Here is a 15,223-nt window from a genome sequence, read left to right as displayed (position 1 = left end):
GATGTTCACTCTCTCGACATTTACTCACTACCGGAAAAGAGCAGCTTGAGCCTCCATGGCAACTTCATCACAGAACTGGACCCGCAGCTTTGCTGAAACGTCTTCATGGAATTATGTTTCTTTTCCAACCGTTGAGCCACTTATCATGAACGTAGTCCATTTCTCTTAGTTTTGTCACCAGTGCTTGGTGGTTGTGTGTGGATGAATTGCTTGCAGTGGTATGCCTGTTTTGTAACATGGCAAAGAGCCAAAATTATCTGAAGACTGTTCATAAAGAGTTTGTTGTTTACTAATTAGCAAGTCACCATTTCATCACTGATGAATTATTTTGTTAAACCCAAACAAAAGAGAATGCAGAGTGCTTCATAAGACAGACCTGGGTGCATGATTTTGTTCGAAGTCCCAATCTGACACCTGCTGATGGTAAACCAGGACTTGCCTACGTGTGATAGCCAACGCTGATGAAGCAGGGTTTATGAGGACGTGGCAAGGAGTGATCTCAGCAGAGTTCAGCTGCTGATGAAGCAGTGAAGTGTTGGTTCAGTGTCAGGATCCATGAACCTGTGCTGACATTCTGCATTCTCTCACAATCAGGTATGTTACTTTTATTTGGTTAAAGGGGAACTGAAGGCAAATTTTTTATCATCAAAATTCTATTTATCTCATTTTATTAAATATAGGAATGCGTTTTTGATCACTATTTTGTCGCTGCTATAGCAAGCTATGGGTGTTTGAAATATGCTCTGTAATATATCAGTCCATATGTCAAAGCAATGGCCGTAAACAAGATTTGTTGAGACCTGTGCAAGACATCGTAGGACGGAAGTAAAACGTACAGCGGAAATCAAAGCGACCAACATCTGTCAACGTTCCCTGTGTCCGAAATCGCTCACTCGTTCACTACTCCCTACATAGGGAATTACTATATAGAGGACTATATAGTGAGCTCAATGGTAAAATGAAAAAAATGCTTTCGGACATTAGTCCGTCGTGCTGGTATTTACGTCATTACTGTCACACAATTAAAACTTGCCAGATCAGTCGGCTGGTGGGTTTTCAAAATAATAAATACACGCATGTGTTTTTGTGATAAATCCATATTATACTGAGCGAATTTCGTACATTAATCAATGCAAAGTACCTGCAGCTTTCAGGTTTTTTTTAAATCAAGGATGAATACTTTCTTCTTTGCCGCTGCCTTTTATTAAATCAAATTTGAGACTTTTAATTTGATTTCTTTCAGCGTGACCGCAATGCATGATGGGATATATTGCTTTGGTTAGTTAGCATCGTTGTACACTACTTTTCGTGATGCATTGTGGGACACTGAGTGCACTATATAATCCTCACGAAGGTTTCGGAGAGCGCTACAAAATGGCGTCCCCACTATATAGTGAGTAGGAAGCAATTTTGGACACAGGGGTTGTCAAAAGATGCGCGCGCCCTCTTTCGAATGCTGATGTAGTCAAGCCAGAAGTGACGCCTGCCGTGGACCAAACGAACTAAATTCAACACGGCTAAAACCGAATAGGCCGATAAGTATAATATTTAATTGCAATTAGTTGCCAATATGAGTCACGATATAAGGTTACTAAAACCAAAAATGTAATTGAATAACACGCTAATTAATAAATAAAGCAAGTTTAAAAATGACTTCAGTTCCCCTTTAAATCTCTCTTGAATATTTTATTTCAAGGAGCAATAGTCAATTTCTTTTAAAAAAAAAATTCTTAGTAGTACAAATAACAGAAAATATGTAGAACATGATCAAGCTGGATACAAATGGATTGAGGCGTAAATCATTAGTATGGACGTTTTACAAGAAATTTGGTACAGTATTCAGCAAGTCTTGCAATTATGAGAAAAAAAAAGTTTGTATCCTCCTCCTGCAACCGAGTATGTGTAAATACTGTATTAGTGCTGTCAAGCGATTAAAATATTTAATCGCGATTAATGTCGCGACTGTCATAGTTAACTCGCGATTAATCGCAATTTAATCGCACATTTTTGTCACATGAAAAACCATTGTAATTCTCTTATCAGCATAAAAAAGTGAATGGGCTTGCTCACCGTTCGAACTACGGGGGTACACGGGGGATCCGAGATCCCCTGAAACAGACATGAGATCCCTTGAAAACATGATTTGGGAAATGTTGGGGGGTCTCTAAAATATTGGCAAAATGATGTTTATTGACATAGCAATCATGTGTAACGGGAAGCATTTGCATATCTGAAGTGAGCGCGCGATGGAGATCCGCGCTCTGAGACAAGCGCAAGCACCCCCAAGGGAAAAAAAGGGACCCCCCGAAAATATCGGCATAGTTCGAACACTGGTTGTATCAATGTTTTTTTTTTTTATTGCAGAGCATAACACGTCTTGTCACAGCCACTGCAAAGTCGGGCTGGAGCTGCCGATGGGAAAACGAAACCTAAGCCGAGCACCGTGGCTCTTCGGGGGAGGGCAGAGGAGTCTGGCTGTGCGGGGCGTGGCATCATGTCACAGAGCGTTAATCTCGCGATAAAAAAATTATCGCCGTTAAAATTGAGTCAAGTTAACGCGTTAATAACGCGACATTTTTGACAGCACTAGTAAATATACATACAAGAAGACTAACTAATGTAAACCTTCCATCCAAGCCTATAATTTGCATGGATTGCTGCACTTTTACAGTATATACACAGATTATACTGTCTTGCTTCTTTTTGCTGTGTTTACAGCATTTAGAAGACATTACATTATATTACAGACATTTAGCAGATGCTCTTATCCTACAACATACCCAGAGCAGCCTGGGGAGCAGTTGGGGGTTCGGTGACTTGCTGAAGGGCACTTCAGACATTCCTGCTGGTCCAGGGAATCGAGCCGGCGACCTTTTGGTCCCAAAGCTGTTTCTCTAACCATTAGGCCATGACTTCTCTCACCTTTATCCAGAGTGACTTAGAGAAGTGCTTTGGAGTCTCTCTGGATAAGTGATATGTAATGGAATGTCATATGCGATAAATTTTTAAAGAGTTAAAAAAAAAAAATTCCAGAGTTCTTGAACATCACCTACTTCTCTAATTTAACAGTGTTTTCTGAAAGTTGTGTACATCCTTCTGATTCAGCTCAGGAACACAACACTTGAAGTAGACTATGAGAACACTGTTCATCAGTTAAACTGGGGTCTTCAGATTGCAAATATAGCCATGGGGTCATAATTATCCAAACTAATCTGCAGCTCAAAACAACAAATTGTACAATTATATAATTGCCATGACTGAAAAACTGGGAGGCAGAAATGGAGAGGAGCATGAGACACATTTTTTGCAGTAGTTGCCATAGCAATGTGCAATCGAGACCGTGGCCCAGGCCTTTGATGAAATCCCAAGGGATCAGGGGAATGTGAGTGGGAGAGGACTGGATCTAGCAGAGTGCTTTCTTACTGCTGACAGGCTGAAGTGCCACCTCATCAAAGTACATTTTTAGAGGGCAGAAGAAGAGGACAGACTGATAACGGTGGAGTAAAAGGCATTTTAGTATGACCTGTATTTTTTAACGGGCTTAAGTACTTGTAAAAGTATTTAACCCCCTTAAAAGTCAGCAGATTCATCTGGATTACAAATTACACTTATTCAGACAATATGCTCTTACAGTACACTTTTAAAGTCAAAATTCATTATTTATCACACATCTTTAAAGAAAAGTAAAAACTGAAAACTGTTTGCTTAAGTATTCAACCTCTTCTTGTAAGTTCCTCCCAGCTTTGCACAGTGTTTGGAGTGCTTTTTCCCCTATTCTTCTTGGTAGATTTGCTCCAGGTTCTTCAGTTTGGTTGGATGTTGTTTGTTGACTGCAATTTTCAAACAGTGCCACAGATAATCTGTGGCATTCAGATCTGGACTTTGTTTCCATCTATTCTCCTTTCAATCTTGACAAGAAGCCCAGGTTCTGAGGGTGTAATGCATCCAAAGAGCTAGATGCTGCCACCACCACGTTTCACTGTAGAGCACTGTTTCTCAAAACGGGTCGTCATAAAATATCACGTTTTATCAGTGTTTCTCAAATCACTTATGTGACTCCAAAAGCAAAGTTCTGGGTAGCACAGATGAGTTGTTTTCTATATTGAATAAAGTAAATTAAAATAGTAGCCTATTATTTGAATTGGGGCGGCACGGTGGTGTAGTGGTTAGCGCTGTCGCCTCACAGCAAGAAGGTCCGGGTTCGATCCCCGTGGCCGGCGAGGGCCTTTCTGTGCGGAGTTTGCATGTTCTCCCCGTGTCCGCGTGGGTTTCCTCCGGGTGCTCCGGTTTCCCCCACAGTCCAAAGACATGCAGGTTAGGTTAACTGGTGGATCTAAATTGAGCGTAGGTGTGAATGTGAGTGTGAATGGTTGTCTGTGTCTATGTGTCAGCCCTGTGATGACCTGGCGACTTGTCCAGGGTGTACCCCACCTTTCGCCCGTAGTCACCTGGGATAGGCTCCAGCTTGCCTGCGACCCTGTAGAACAGGATAAAGCGGCTACAGATAATGAGATGAGATGAGATTATTTGAATTTGTCTGATATTAAGCAAGCTGGGTGGCATGGTGGTGTAGTGGTTAGCACTGTCGCCTCACAGCAAGAAGGTCCGGCTTCGAGCCCCGTGGCCAGCGAGGGCCTTTCTGTGTGGAGTTTGCATGGTGTCCGCGTGGGTTTCCTCCGGGTGCTCCGGTTTCCCCCACAGTCCAAAGACATGCAGGTTAGGTTAACTGGTGACTCTAAATTGAGCGTAGGTGTGAATGTGAGTGTGAATGGTTGTCTGTGTCTATGTGTCAGCCCTGTGATGACCTGGCGACTTGTCCAGGGTGTACCCCGCCTGTCGCCCGTAGTCAGCTGGGATAGGCTCCAGCTTGCCTGCGACCCTGTAGAACAGGATAAAGCGGCTAGAGATAATGAGATGAGATTAAGCAAGCCAACAGTTTTGCGACACCACCTATAGCTATATCAGTTTAGGTTACACTTTAATATAAACGTCACCTCTGAATGTGGAGGGAATGTGGAATGTGGAGAAACTACGAGTAACCAAATTAGACTTAGCATCAAACTGTCGAAAAGATAACGGATCGGTGGCTGAAGACCAGATCGGTCAAAAGAAAAGCACAAGAAACATCTGACACAAGCAAGGACAAAGCGCAAAGACGTGATGATTCTTTGTTTGAGAAAACAAAGCAGCGCAACCAGATCAGTGTGGCCCCCAATATGAGATTAAAACTGTCCAGTTTGGAGCCAGACATTACTTCACTGATGTATCAGAATAAGCCACACCATTATTCCCATTAAGAGAACAACAACAATGAATGAGTTGGTGATACTATTTGTAAAACCGTGATTTCATTAGTGTGTAATTTGTAATATACTGTTGAAGTAGGCTCATAGTGTTTTGTTCGGGGTAGTTAGGTGGTCCACGAATTTTTTTTTTTTTTATGGATAAAGTTGTCCTTGATCTGAAAAAGTTTGAGAAACACTGCTGTAGAGATATGAAGTGAGGTATGGCCTACATTAGGGTTGTACCACAGGTAGTACTTTGAAACTTGTATCCAACAAATAGCAGCAACAAACCAGCATATTTTCACTGGGTCACACTTGTGCTTTCATAAGGCTTTCCTTAAGCAGCAGTTTCTTTCTGGCCATCCTCCCAGACAGTCCTCAATTATCCTTGACTTGCAAGTGACGTCAAAACAAAATAGAAACCTGGATATCAGCCATGTTGGTGGAGATACAAATGCGGGGTCAAGCGACATTTCATACAAAATATAATCACGCGTGCGCAACTCTCTTTGTTTTTCCACTGCTTTAAGCGTTCTTTTAGCTCTGCCAGATCCTTGTGCTGTATATGGTTGTGGTCACAACAGTACTCGTGACCGTGGCACGTTCCGATTTTTTAGAATTCCATCCGTGATTCGTAAAGAGGGCGAGGAAACTCTGAGGTTTAGTACGGAGAGGAGACGAGCACGGCTGAACGACATCAGCAGGGCTGATCTAACAGAGGCTAAAACCGAAACAGCTCGTGTTTGCGGTAATCATTTTATCTCAGGTGAGATTCAAAAGCTTTCTCGATAATATCGTGGGAGAATTTTATTTCGTGTTGCTAGAATTTTGCTATAAAATGAGCATTCTCTTGTCGTGGTTCGCTCAGTCGTTGTTATAATTTTAACACGTGCATTAGCATTTCACTTCTAGGAACGCCAGCAGAATTATACAATAGAAACAATCCAGACTGGACGCCCACTCAGAAAATGGGCTATGTTTCGTCTGAGGTTAGACTTGATTCTTCAGCAGCCAAACCAGATAGAACGCAACATCTGGGTACTCGATGGTCGGTAGAAGCGTCTTATCTTCAGAAAAATCTGACTTTTTTTCAATAATATGGGTCAAAACCACACATAATCTACCTACTCTTTGTATCGAATCTTCGCTCGACCGTTCAAATTGTGGTAATACTGAGAAAATTCAGCATTGTTACAGACACGCTTTCAGCGACTGCCATCCTGGTTGCTTTGTTTATCCACCGTCATGGCGGACGCTCATGATGTAGCACATTTCGATCACGTGGTTGCAAGTCATCTATTATTCACAGCTCTTGAAATGGTTGTCTGATGCACCTTTGTTCCACTCTCAGCCTCTGTACTCTAGAACACCTTCAGGCTGACTGTTGGCTTCATTCACTGTTACCCCTTTTCAGCCAACGGGGAATGGGTTCTGTTCTGATTCGCACAACAGATTTTGAACCATTCAGAGCATTTCGACCAGGAATAAATTGGTTCGGAACCTGAAAAGTTGGCTCCCAGCTGGAACCAAAATATAGTGCGTTTTTCCAGCGTGAACCATAACAACATCGGTGGGCGTGTCATTAATTTGGAAACGAAGCAGAATGCAACGGTAAAGAAATATCTGCAATAACAGAAAAAAAATCTCAAAGATAATCAATATGCTCTGCTATCTTGTTACTACCATTTACTCCCATTGTGCACTGTGCAACACTGTCCGTTCATGACACATCCTTGATTATATGGGTTCTGCTCAAAAAAGGTGAAAATGCGGGCTGGTTCATTACCTGGCACCAAGGTTCAAAGAATCCTGAAACAGAACCAGTTCAAGAACCTGTTCCCTGTTGGTTGAAAAGGGGTACGAGGCTTCCCTCACCAACCTCCATCCTGTTTTTACTTCTTTTTTTCCCCGAGTTTTGAGGGAGGACCTTGTCTAAGTAGTGCTTGAGTGGTGTGATGCATCTTCCACTTCCTCACTATTGATCCAACAGTGCTTACCAGGATATCTAATCTCTTAAGATAATTTTACACCTTATTCCTAAGTTAAGAGATTCTATTATCTTGTCTATAACTTACTTAGAATGCTCCTTAGTCTTCATTTTCGCTCCTTTCCTTCAGACTGACTCTAACAGTCTCTGAAATGATGGTTCAACCCAGGTGGGAGTTGTTTTAATATTTCACAGGGAAGATCTGGAGCTTCCAGAAGCTCCTGGGGTTGAACATTTATTCAAGAAGTATTTTTCAGTTTTTTGATGTCTTGTTTTTTTTTAAAATAACTCCTGACCAGTAATTGATTTTGGCCTTGAATATTCATCGTAAGAGAATGTAAATTTGTGATAAAAATACTGACAGGAAGAATATTTGTATTTATCCATTTTTATTCAGAAAAATGTGATCAGTTCCATGCAGGAAGGGTGAATACTTTTGCAAGGCAATGTATTTCCTGAGCCTGGGGGAATATTACTTTTCATCTGTGACATGCAAACAACATGCTACACTGAAAAGCAAAGCATGTACTGTATTGCTCTGACATGGTGTGGTCTGTTTATTAATGAGAAACAGCTGATTGCTTTTTAAGAAGACTAAAGAGAACAGTTACCAAGTCCTGCTTTTTACACTTTTATGAAGTTTTAGTAGTACTTACTAAAAGCATGATGATTAAAGACCCAACATTCTTTTATATGGTATGGATTCTCCAATTACCAAAAGACCCATAAGTATGGCTTTGGGCTGTGATTGGACAGTGATTGCTTTTCATTGTGGCACAACTGCAGTACACTGATATTCACTTCTGACCCAAAGACCTTACTTACTTATTACTTAAAAATCAACGTTGGTGCAAATTGTTACTCTCACTCAGGATCTTTCTACTTTATTATTATTATTATTAGCGGGCGGCATGGTGGTGTAGTGGTTAGCGCTGTCGCCTCACAGCAAGAAGGTCCTGGGTTCGAGCCCCGGGGCCGGCGAGGGCCTTTCTGTGCGGAGTTTGCATGTTTTCCCCGTGTCCGCGTGGGTTTCCTCCGGGTGCTCCGGTTTCCCCCACAGTCCAAAGACATGCAGGTTAGGTTAACTGGTGACTCTAAATTGACCGTAGGTGTGAATGTGAGTGTGAATGGTTGTCTGTGTCTATGTGTCAGCCCTGTGATGACCTGGCGACTTGTCCAGGGTGTACCCCGCCTTTCGCCCGTAGTCAGCTGGGATAGGCTCCAGCTTGCCTGCGACCCTGTAGAAGGATAAAGCGGCTAGAGATAATGAGATGAGATTATTATTAGCTCATTTGGCCGACAGGTGATGAGTTTATGCTATCATGTGTTGTCCGTTGTCCACATTTCATGAAAATCGCTTCTTCTCTCTCAATTCTTCACCGATTTTTATTCTTTCTGGCAGGAAAGTAGGTCTACCTGGGGTGCATATAGCTTCTACTGAAATTTGCATAATTGGAAATTAATAATGAAGATATGAAGTAATTAATCAATCCCTAATGAGCAGTTTCCACACAAATCGCTTCTTCTCTCTCAATTCTTCACTGATTTTGATTCTTTCTGGCATGAAGGTAGGGGTACCTAGGGTCAAAGGTAACTTTATTGTCCCCAAGGGGCAATTATTTGTGCAGCCAGCAGACAAGACAAGACACACAACAATACAGCAAAAACATAATATACCCACAATACTAAAACACAGTAATAAATAAGACTTAAAAATATACATTTAAAATAATTCAGACAAGTTGTTTAAAATGGAGATGGAAGATGGGATAAAAGAATTCCTGAGTCTATTTGACCTACACCTGGGCATGGAGTACCTGCGGCCTGAGGGGAGTAGCTTGAACTGGCAAGACAAGGGGTGGCTAGGATCAGCTGCAATAGATTGGGCCTTCTTTGCCACTCTGTTTGAATAGATGTGGGAGAGAGTGGGGAAGTTAATGCCGGCAATCTTGCTACATGTCTTGACAATGCTCTCTAGTCGGTTTTTGTTTCTCATGGACAAACAACCAAACCAGCAGATAAAACAGAAGGTTAAAACAGACTCAATAAAACAGGAATAAAACATTCTCATAAAAGTGGGATCAATGTTAAAGTTTCTCAATTTGCGATAAAAGTACATGCGCTGATGGGCTTTGGCACATACAACCTCAGAGTGTGATTCAAAACATAACTTGCTGTCAATTATTGTGCCAAGGTACTTGTACTCTTGTACTATCTCAACAAGTTGACCATCTATGGTAGTGGGCGGGAGAGGGGGGCACTTTATCCTAAAATCAATGACTAATTCTTTGGTCTTGGAGACATTTATGTTTAAAAAGGAGCGCTTGCACCAATCGTTGAAATCCTTCACTACTGGTCCATGTTCAATCACACTTTCATCCAGAAGAGAGACAATAACAGAGTCATCCGCAAATTTAAAAATCTGACTTCCATCATATTGGGAACGACATTCATTTGTATATAAAACAAAGAGGAGAAGGGAAAGGACACATCCTTGGGGGGAGCCAGTAGAGGATAAGAGATTGCCAGATAGGACACCATTTACTTTAACCCTTTGGGATCTGGAGGTTAAAAAGTCAACTAGCCAGGCTATAAGCCCTGGGTTAATGTTGTGTGTCTTTAAAAGTCTGTCTGCAAAAATGTGAGGTTGAATGCAATTAAAAGCTGATGAAAAATCAATAAACAGTAAACGTGCAAATTTCTTTGCACCTTCCAGGTGGTTAAGAACTGTATTGAGCAGACTACCTGTGGCATCCTCGACCCCCCTACCTGCCCTATAGGCAAGGGGTAAGGGGTCAAGTTGGGGATAAATTACCGTATATCTAAAATTTCCTGTTTAATAATTTTCTCAAAAGCTTTCACGATAAGAGATGTGAGGGCCACTGGTCTAAAATCATTTAGTGATTTAGGTCCTTTAATCTTGGGTACGGGCACAATCACTGACTCTTTCCAGAGGTGAGGAACCTGATGTGATTGGAGAGACTTATTGAAGATGAAAGCAAATATATCAGACAGTGGCTCTGCACAGCTTTTGAGGAGATGGCCACCAATATTGTCTGGACCAGGGCTCTTCCTTTCTTTCACCCCCCTAAGGACCTTATAAACTCTGTCATTATCAATAGTGATGGCAACAGGTTGCTCTGCACCTAGTTCCCTGTACACAGACAATTCCTGAGTAAAATCATAAATATCAAAATGGTTATAAAAGGTGTTCAAATCATCTGCAAGCTCAGAATCTGTCTTGCCATCAAAGGAGAGAACTTTTTTATGATTAGATTGCAAGCCCATCATCGACTTCACACCATCCCAAGCGGGGCGTGACTTGCCACTACTCAATAGGGATTCAACTTTATCTTTATATTTAAGTTTGGCTAATTTGAGCTCCCTCTTAACTTGCTTCTGCAAATCTTTATAGACGGTGATATCCCCCTGATTAAAGCTAATATTCCTTTGATTAATAATACTTTTAACGGATTTTGACACCCATGGTTTGTTATTTGGAAAAATGGAGATGGCCTTTTTAGGAATTATTTCATTTTCACAGAAACTTATATAAGCAGAAACAGTCTCAACAAGTTCATCCAAATTAGAACATGATTCCTTGAATAAATCCCAGTCAGTGCATGAGTAACAGTCCGATAATTCCTGTGTGGATTCCTCAGACCAGACCAGAACCAAACGTCGCTCAGGTTTTGTTCTCCTCAGGACAGTTTTGTAGACCGGAACCAAATAAACAACATTATGGTCGGACGAACCGTGCGGAGCTCTACTAAAGGACCTGTAGGCTCTCTTAACTGTCCCATAACAAAGGTCTAAACATTTCATATGTCTTGTAGGGCAGGTGACGTATTGAGAAAAGTTACTTAGTGACTTTCCAAGCCTACAGTGATTAAAGTCGCCCATTCTAAAATTCGGCGCATCAGGGGTGATGCTTTGCAGCCTTTGCACCGTCTGTGCTATTACCCTAGATGCGATATCAGCGTTCGCCCTCGGATGAATGTAAACAAGTGTGACAAATATTTGTGGAAACTCTCTTGGCAAGTAGTGAGGACGGAGAGAGACAGACATAAGTTCAATGTCACGGGCGCACACAGTTTCTCTGACCACAACTGTGTTGCACCAGTTCTTATTAACGTACAAACACAGACCACCACCAAGTGATTTTCCTGTTGCTACCGGGTCCCTGTCAAGTCGCAACGGTACTCCAAAACCATCGATTTCCAAGTCTGCCTGGAGATCCTGCTCCTTGAGCCACGTCTCAGTCAGTGCAATAAGGCAGGCATTCCTATAGTCCGATATGAATCTAGCATTTGCTTGGAGTTCATCCACCTTACTCCGGAGAGATTGTACATTGGCGAGGATTATCGAGGGGAGAGGGATCCTCCGGTGGCCCTGTCTTTTGAGCCTCAGGTGGACCCCACCGCGGCTACCTCTTCTCCTCGCCCTTGTCGGCCTCGTCCCCTGGTCTCCCTTGGAAGGATCATGCCCGATGATCTCCGATGGGAAGACTCCAGCTGGGTCCACGATTCCTCCTCCTGTATCCCGGAATAACAGTAGAAACTCCCGATTGTAACGGAGGTGGCAATCCAAACACAGCACCCGCAAAAAGTGACCAAAAAGTGTCAGAAAAAGCAGAAAACCACTCAGCTTAAGGTGAGTCATTGTTTCCGAAAAACCATATGACGTATGAAATTTAAAACTGACAATGAACTGTTAGTAATCACACACAATCATTAGAAAAAGCAAACAAACAAACTTAACGCGCACTACTGCTGCTGTGTGTCGCCATTGAACAGCGCCATCTTCATTGTGTGCATATAACATATATGGGTGCATATAACTTCTACCCAGATTTGCTTCATTACAATTATTAATGAAGTTATGGACTAATTAAACCTTAATGCCTTCAGTAGTTCCACAAAAATCGCTTCTTCTCAATCAATTCCTCACCATTTTGGATTCTTTCTGGTAAATAGGTCGGTATTCCTAGGGTGGATATCGCTTCTATATATAGCTTGTATATAGTGTGTATAGCTTGCAACATTTATTGTGCAAGGTGGCCCACTTTAGATCGTTCCTTCTGGACTAGACGGGGCCAGAGTGAGCTACGCCGTCATTGACAGTCTCGTTATTATTATTCTAACATTTTTTAGGATGCTATTTCTCCCTCAGTTTTCAACCAATCACCACCATATGTCACATGAAGTGGGCTGAATTATGTTGCTATGACTTTTGATGTTGATCCGGATCACTGAACCGGAATGCTGCATGAAAAACGGGATTTTTTTTAATCACTTATAACTCTGTCAATTTTCATGATTTTTTCAATGAGTTTTTTTTTTTTTTGTTCAGGACGTCAGGGCGCAACTTTTCCTCACTAAGCGTCGTTCTCTATCTCTTACCGTTCCGGATCTATAGGGTACGGTGACCAGACATCCCGGTTTGTAACAGCTAGCGCAAATCACTTTGACTTTAGTCACAGTCTCTATCTAGTCATTATTATTATTATTATTATTAATCCTAACTTTTTTAGGACACTATTTCTCCCTCAGTTTTCAACCAATCAACAAATTTCACATGAAAAAGAATCTCTCTGGGCTGAATTACGTTACTGTGACTTCTGGTGCTGATCTGAACCACTGAACCAGAATGATCCATGAAAAATTGACTTTTTTTCCCTCACTAAGCATCATAGGCTAGGCTGACACTTGCACGATTCCGTGGCACGCATTGGCACGACTCGAGTCGTGCCAGTGCGCAAACTAGTCGTAAACTGGCGTGAAGTGTGCGTAAACCCGTCGTGACTGCATGCAATGTCGGGACGAGAATTTTGAAATGTTCAAAATTTTGGTCACGACAAAATTTCACGACCGGGTCGTGAACTATGCGCAAACTGTTCGTGATCTCGTCGTGAACTCGTCGGGACGATGCGGGAGGATGCGTGCCAGTGCGTGGAAGTGCGCGCCATGCCACGACTGTCACGAACTGCCACGAATAGTTCATGAACAGCTCACGTCGAGTTCACGAGTAGTTCACGACATGTTCACGAATTGGTGCGCGTCACAGCGTGGCCGTGCCTTCCTACTGACACAGTCACGCATTTATGGCACAAGCAGTTCACGACTAGTTTACGCACTTCACGAACAGTTTGCGCATGGCACGAGCAGTTCACGACGAGTTCACGAGCAGTTCATGACTACCGCGCGACAGTGGCGCTCGCGTCGGTGCGGGGGTATATATAGGGCTTCCCGGACACTTCTCGCCATTCGCAATTTTTTTTCTTGCTTTTTCTTTAATGTCTTTTATTTTCTTTTCCTTCATGACTTTTTTTTTTGGGGGGGGTTTCGTTTCTTTTATTTCAAAAATGGAACAACTGTGGATGCAGCTCATGAAGCTACTACCATTCTTTCTTGCCAAGGGACAGCACCAGCAGGGGACATGTAGTAATGTGACAGGTAGTCTCGCTGATCCTTCTGGGTATGATGGCCGGTTAGAGGCAGCAGCCCCTGCAGGTGTCGGTCAGTCCTCCATCCACCAGGGATCAGATCATGTGTGTCCGGATCTTCGCGGTCCACTTCTGAAATTGCGTGTGGGTATCTGATGAGGATGAGGTTGTGCATGACACAGGCGTGCCCAAGTCGGCACGACACCGTCCGAATTGCGCAAACTCGTCGTGCCAATGCGGGAAGTGCGTAAACTATGCGCAAACTATGCGTGAACTCGTCGTGCCAGTTCGTGAATGTGGACGGGCACGCATTCGTGAACTATGCGTGAACTAGTCGTGAACAGTGCGGGAGCCTCCCAGTTCGTGCCCCAAAATGGCACGACTTGCCACGACAAAATCGTGGCCAAAAGTTGTGCAAGTGTCAGCCTAGGGTTACCCTTTAGATCTCTTACTGTTCTGGATCTATAGGGTACAGTGACCAGACATCCCAGTTTGTAAGAGCTAGCACAAATCACTGTGCCTTTAGTTACAGTCTCTATCTCGTCCATTGATCCAATCACTTTCTCCTCTGAATTGTCCCTCTTGTATAATTCCTGGGGCCAACTTAAAAAAAAAAAATTCACAAAGGTCAAACTTTCCCAGCTCAGGCCTGATATATTCTTGTCTCAGGTGTGCTCCTGTAACAGTGGTGTGGTGGGAATATTTTTGTTGACTTCCATTCAATCCATCACAGATGTCCTGATTCCCAGTGATTTATTACTGTTAGTTTAAATGTATCGTGGTCAAACTGAATAATAAACTTGGATCTTGTTTGCTTCTTAGGTTGTATGTTTATGTAGGTCTGGAGATGATGAAGGTGGCATCCATTGCATGAGCTGCAGACTGTTCCCAATCAAACACCCAAGAATGCGGATACCGTGGATCTCATATTCCTCTCGAATTAAACAGTCATTAGGAAAAGCGTGACTGGAATAAGCGTTAAAATAGTACGTTTTCTGATATAAAGCTACAGTGTCAGGCATAGAGAAAATTTTTAAATGGGATAAAAACTGGCAAGACATCTCATTCTCATTCACTGACGCATCATTACCGGATTTCTGTTTCAATTTTAAAGATGGCCGACTAAAAGGGGGAAAAAAGTATACTGTGAAATGAATCTTAGTTTCATATTCTGCATCATGCTTGTTTGTTTCAATTTAGATTGGCTATACAGGGTATTTTTAATGGATAAAATAAAAATGTGAACATCAATATCTTGCATTAATTATGCAAAATAGAGTAAAACCCACATGTTGGATGATTATTGGCTTTTTTTTTGGGGGGGGACTAGGTGCCATTGACTAGTACAATAAATCAATTGATAGAACAATAAACCTGACATGCTGTTAGTTACAGCACAGCAGTATTACGGTCACGTGTGTGTGTGTGTGTGTGTGTGTGTGTGTGTGTGTGTGTGTGTGTGTGTGTGTGTGTGTATCAGTCAAGTGCTGTTGTCCTACACCATAT

Source organism: Neoarius graeffei, chromosome 11 (assembly GCF_027579695.1).
Source record: "Neoarius graeffei isolate fNeoGra1 chromosome 11, fNeoGra1.pri, whole genome shotgun sequence".
Classification (NCBI taxonomy): domain Eukaryota; kingdom Metazoa; phylum Chordata; class Actinopteri; order Siluriformes; family Ariidae; genus Neoarius; species Neoarius graeffei.
This window is presented reverse-complemented; position numbering follows the sequence as displayed.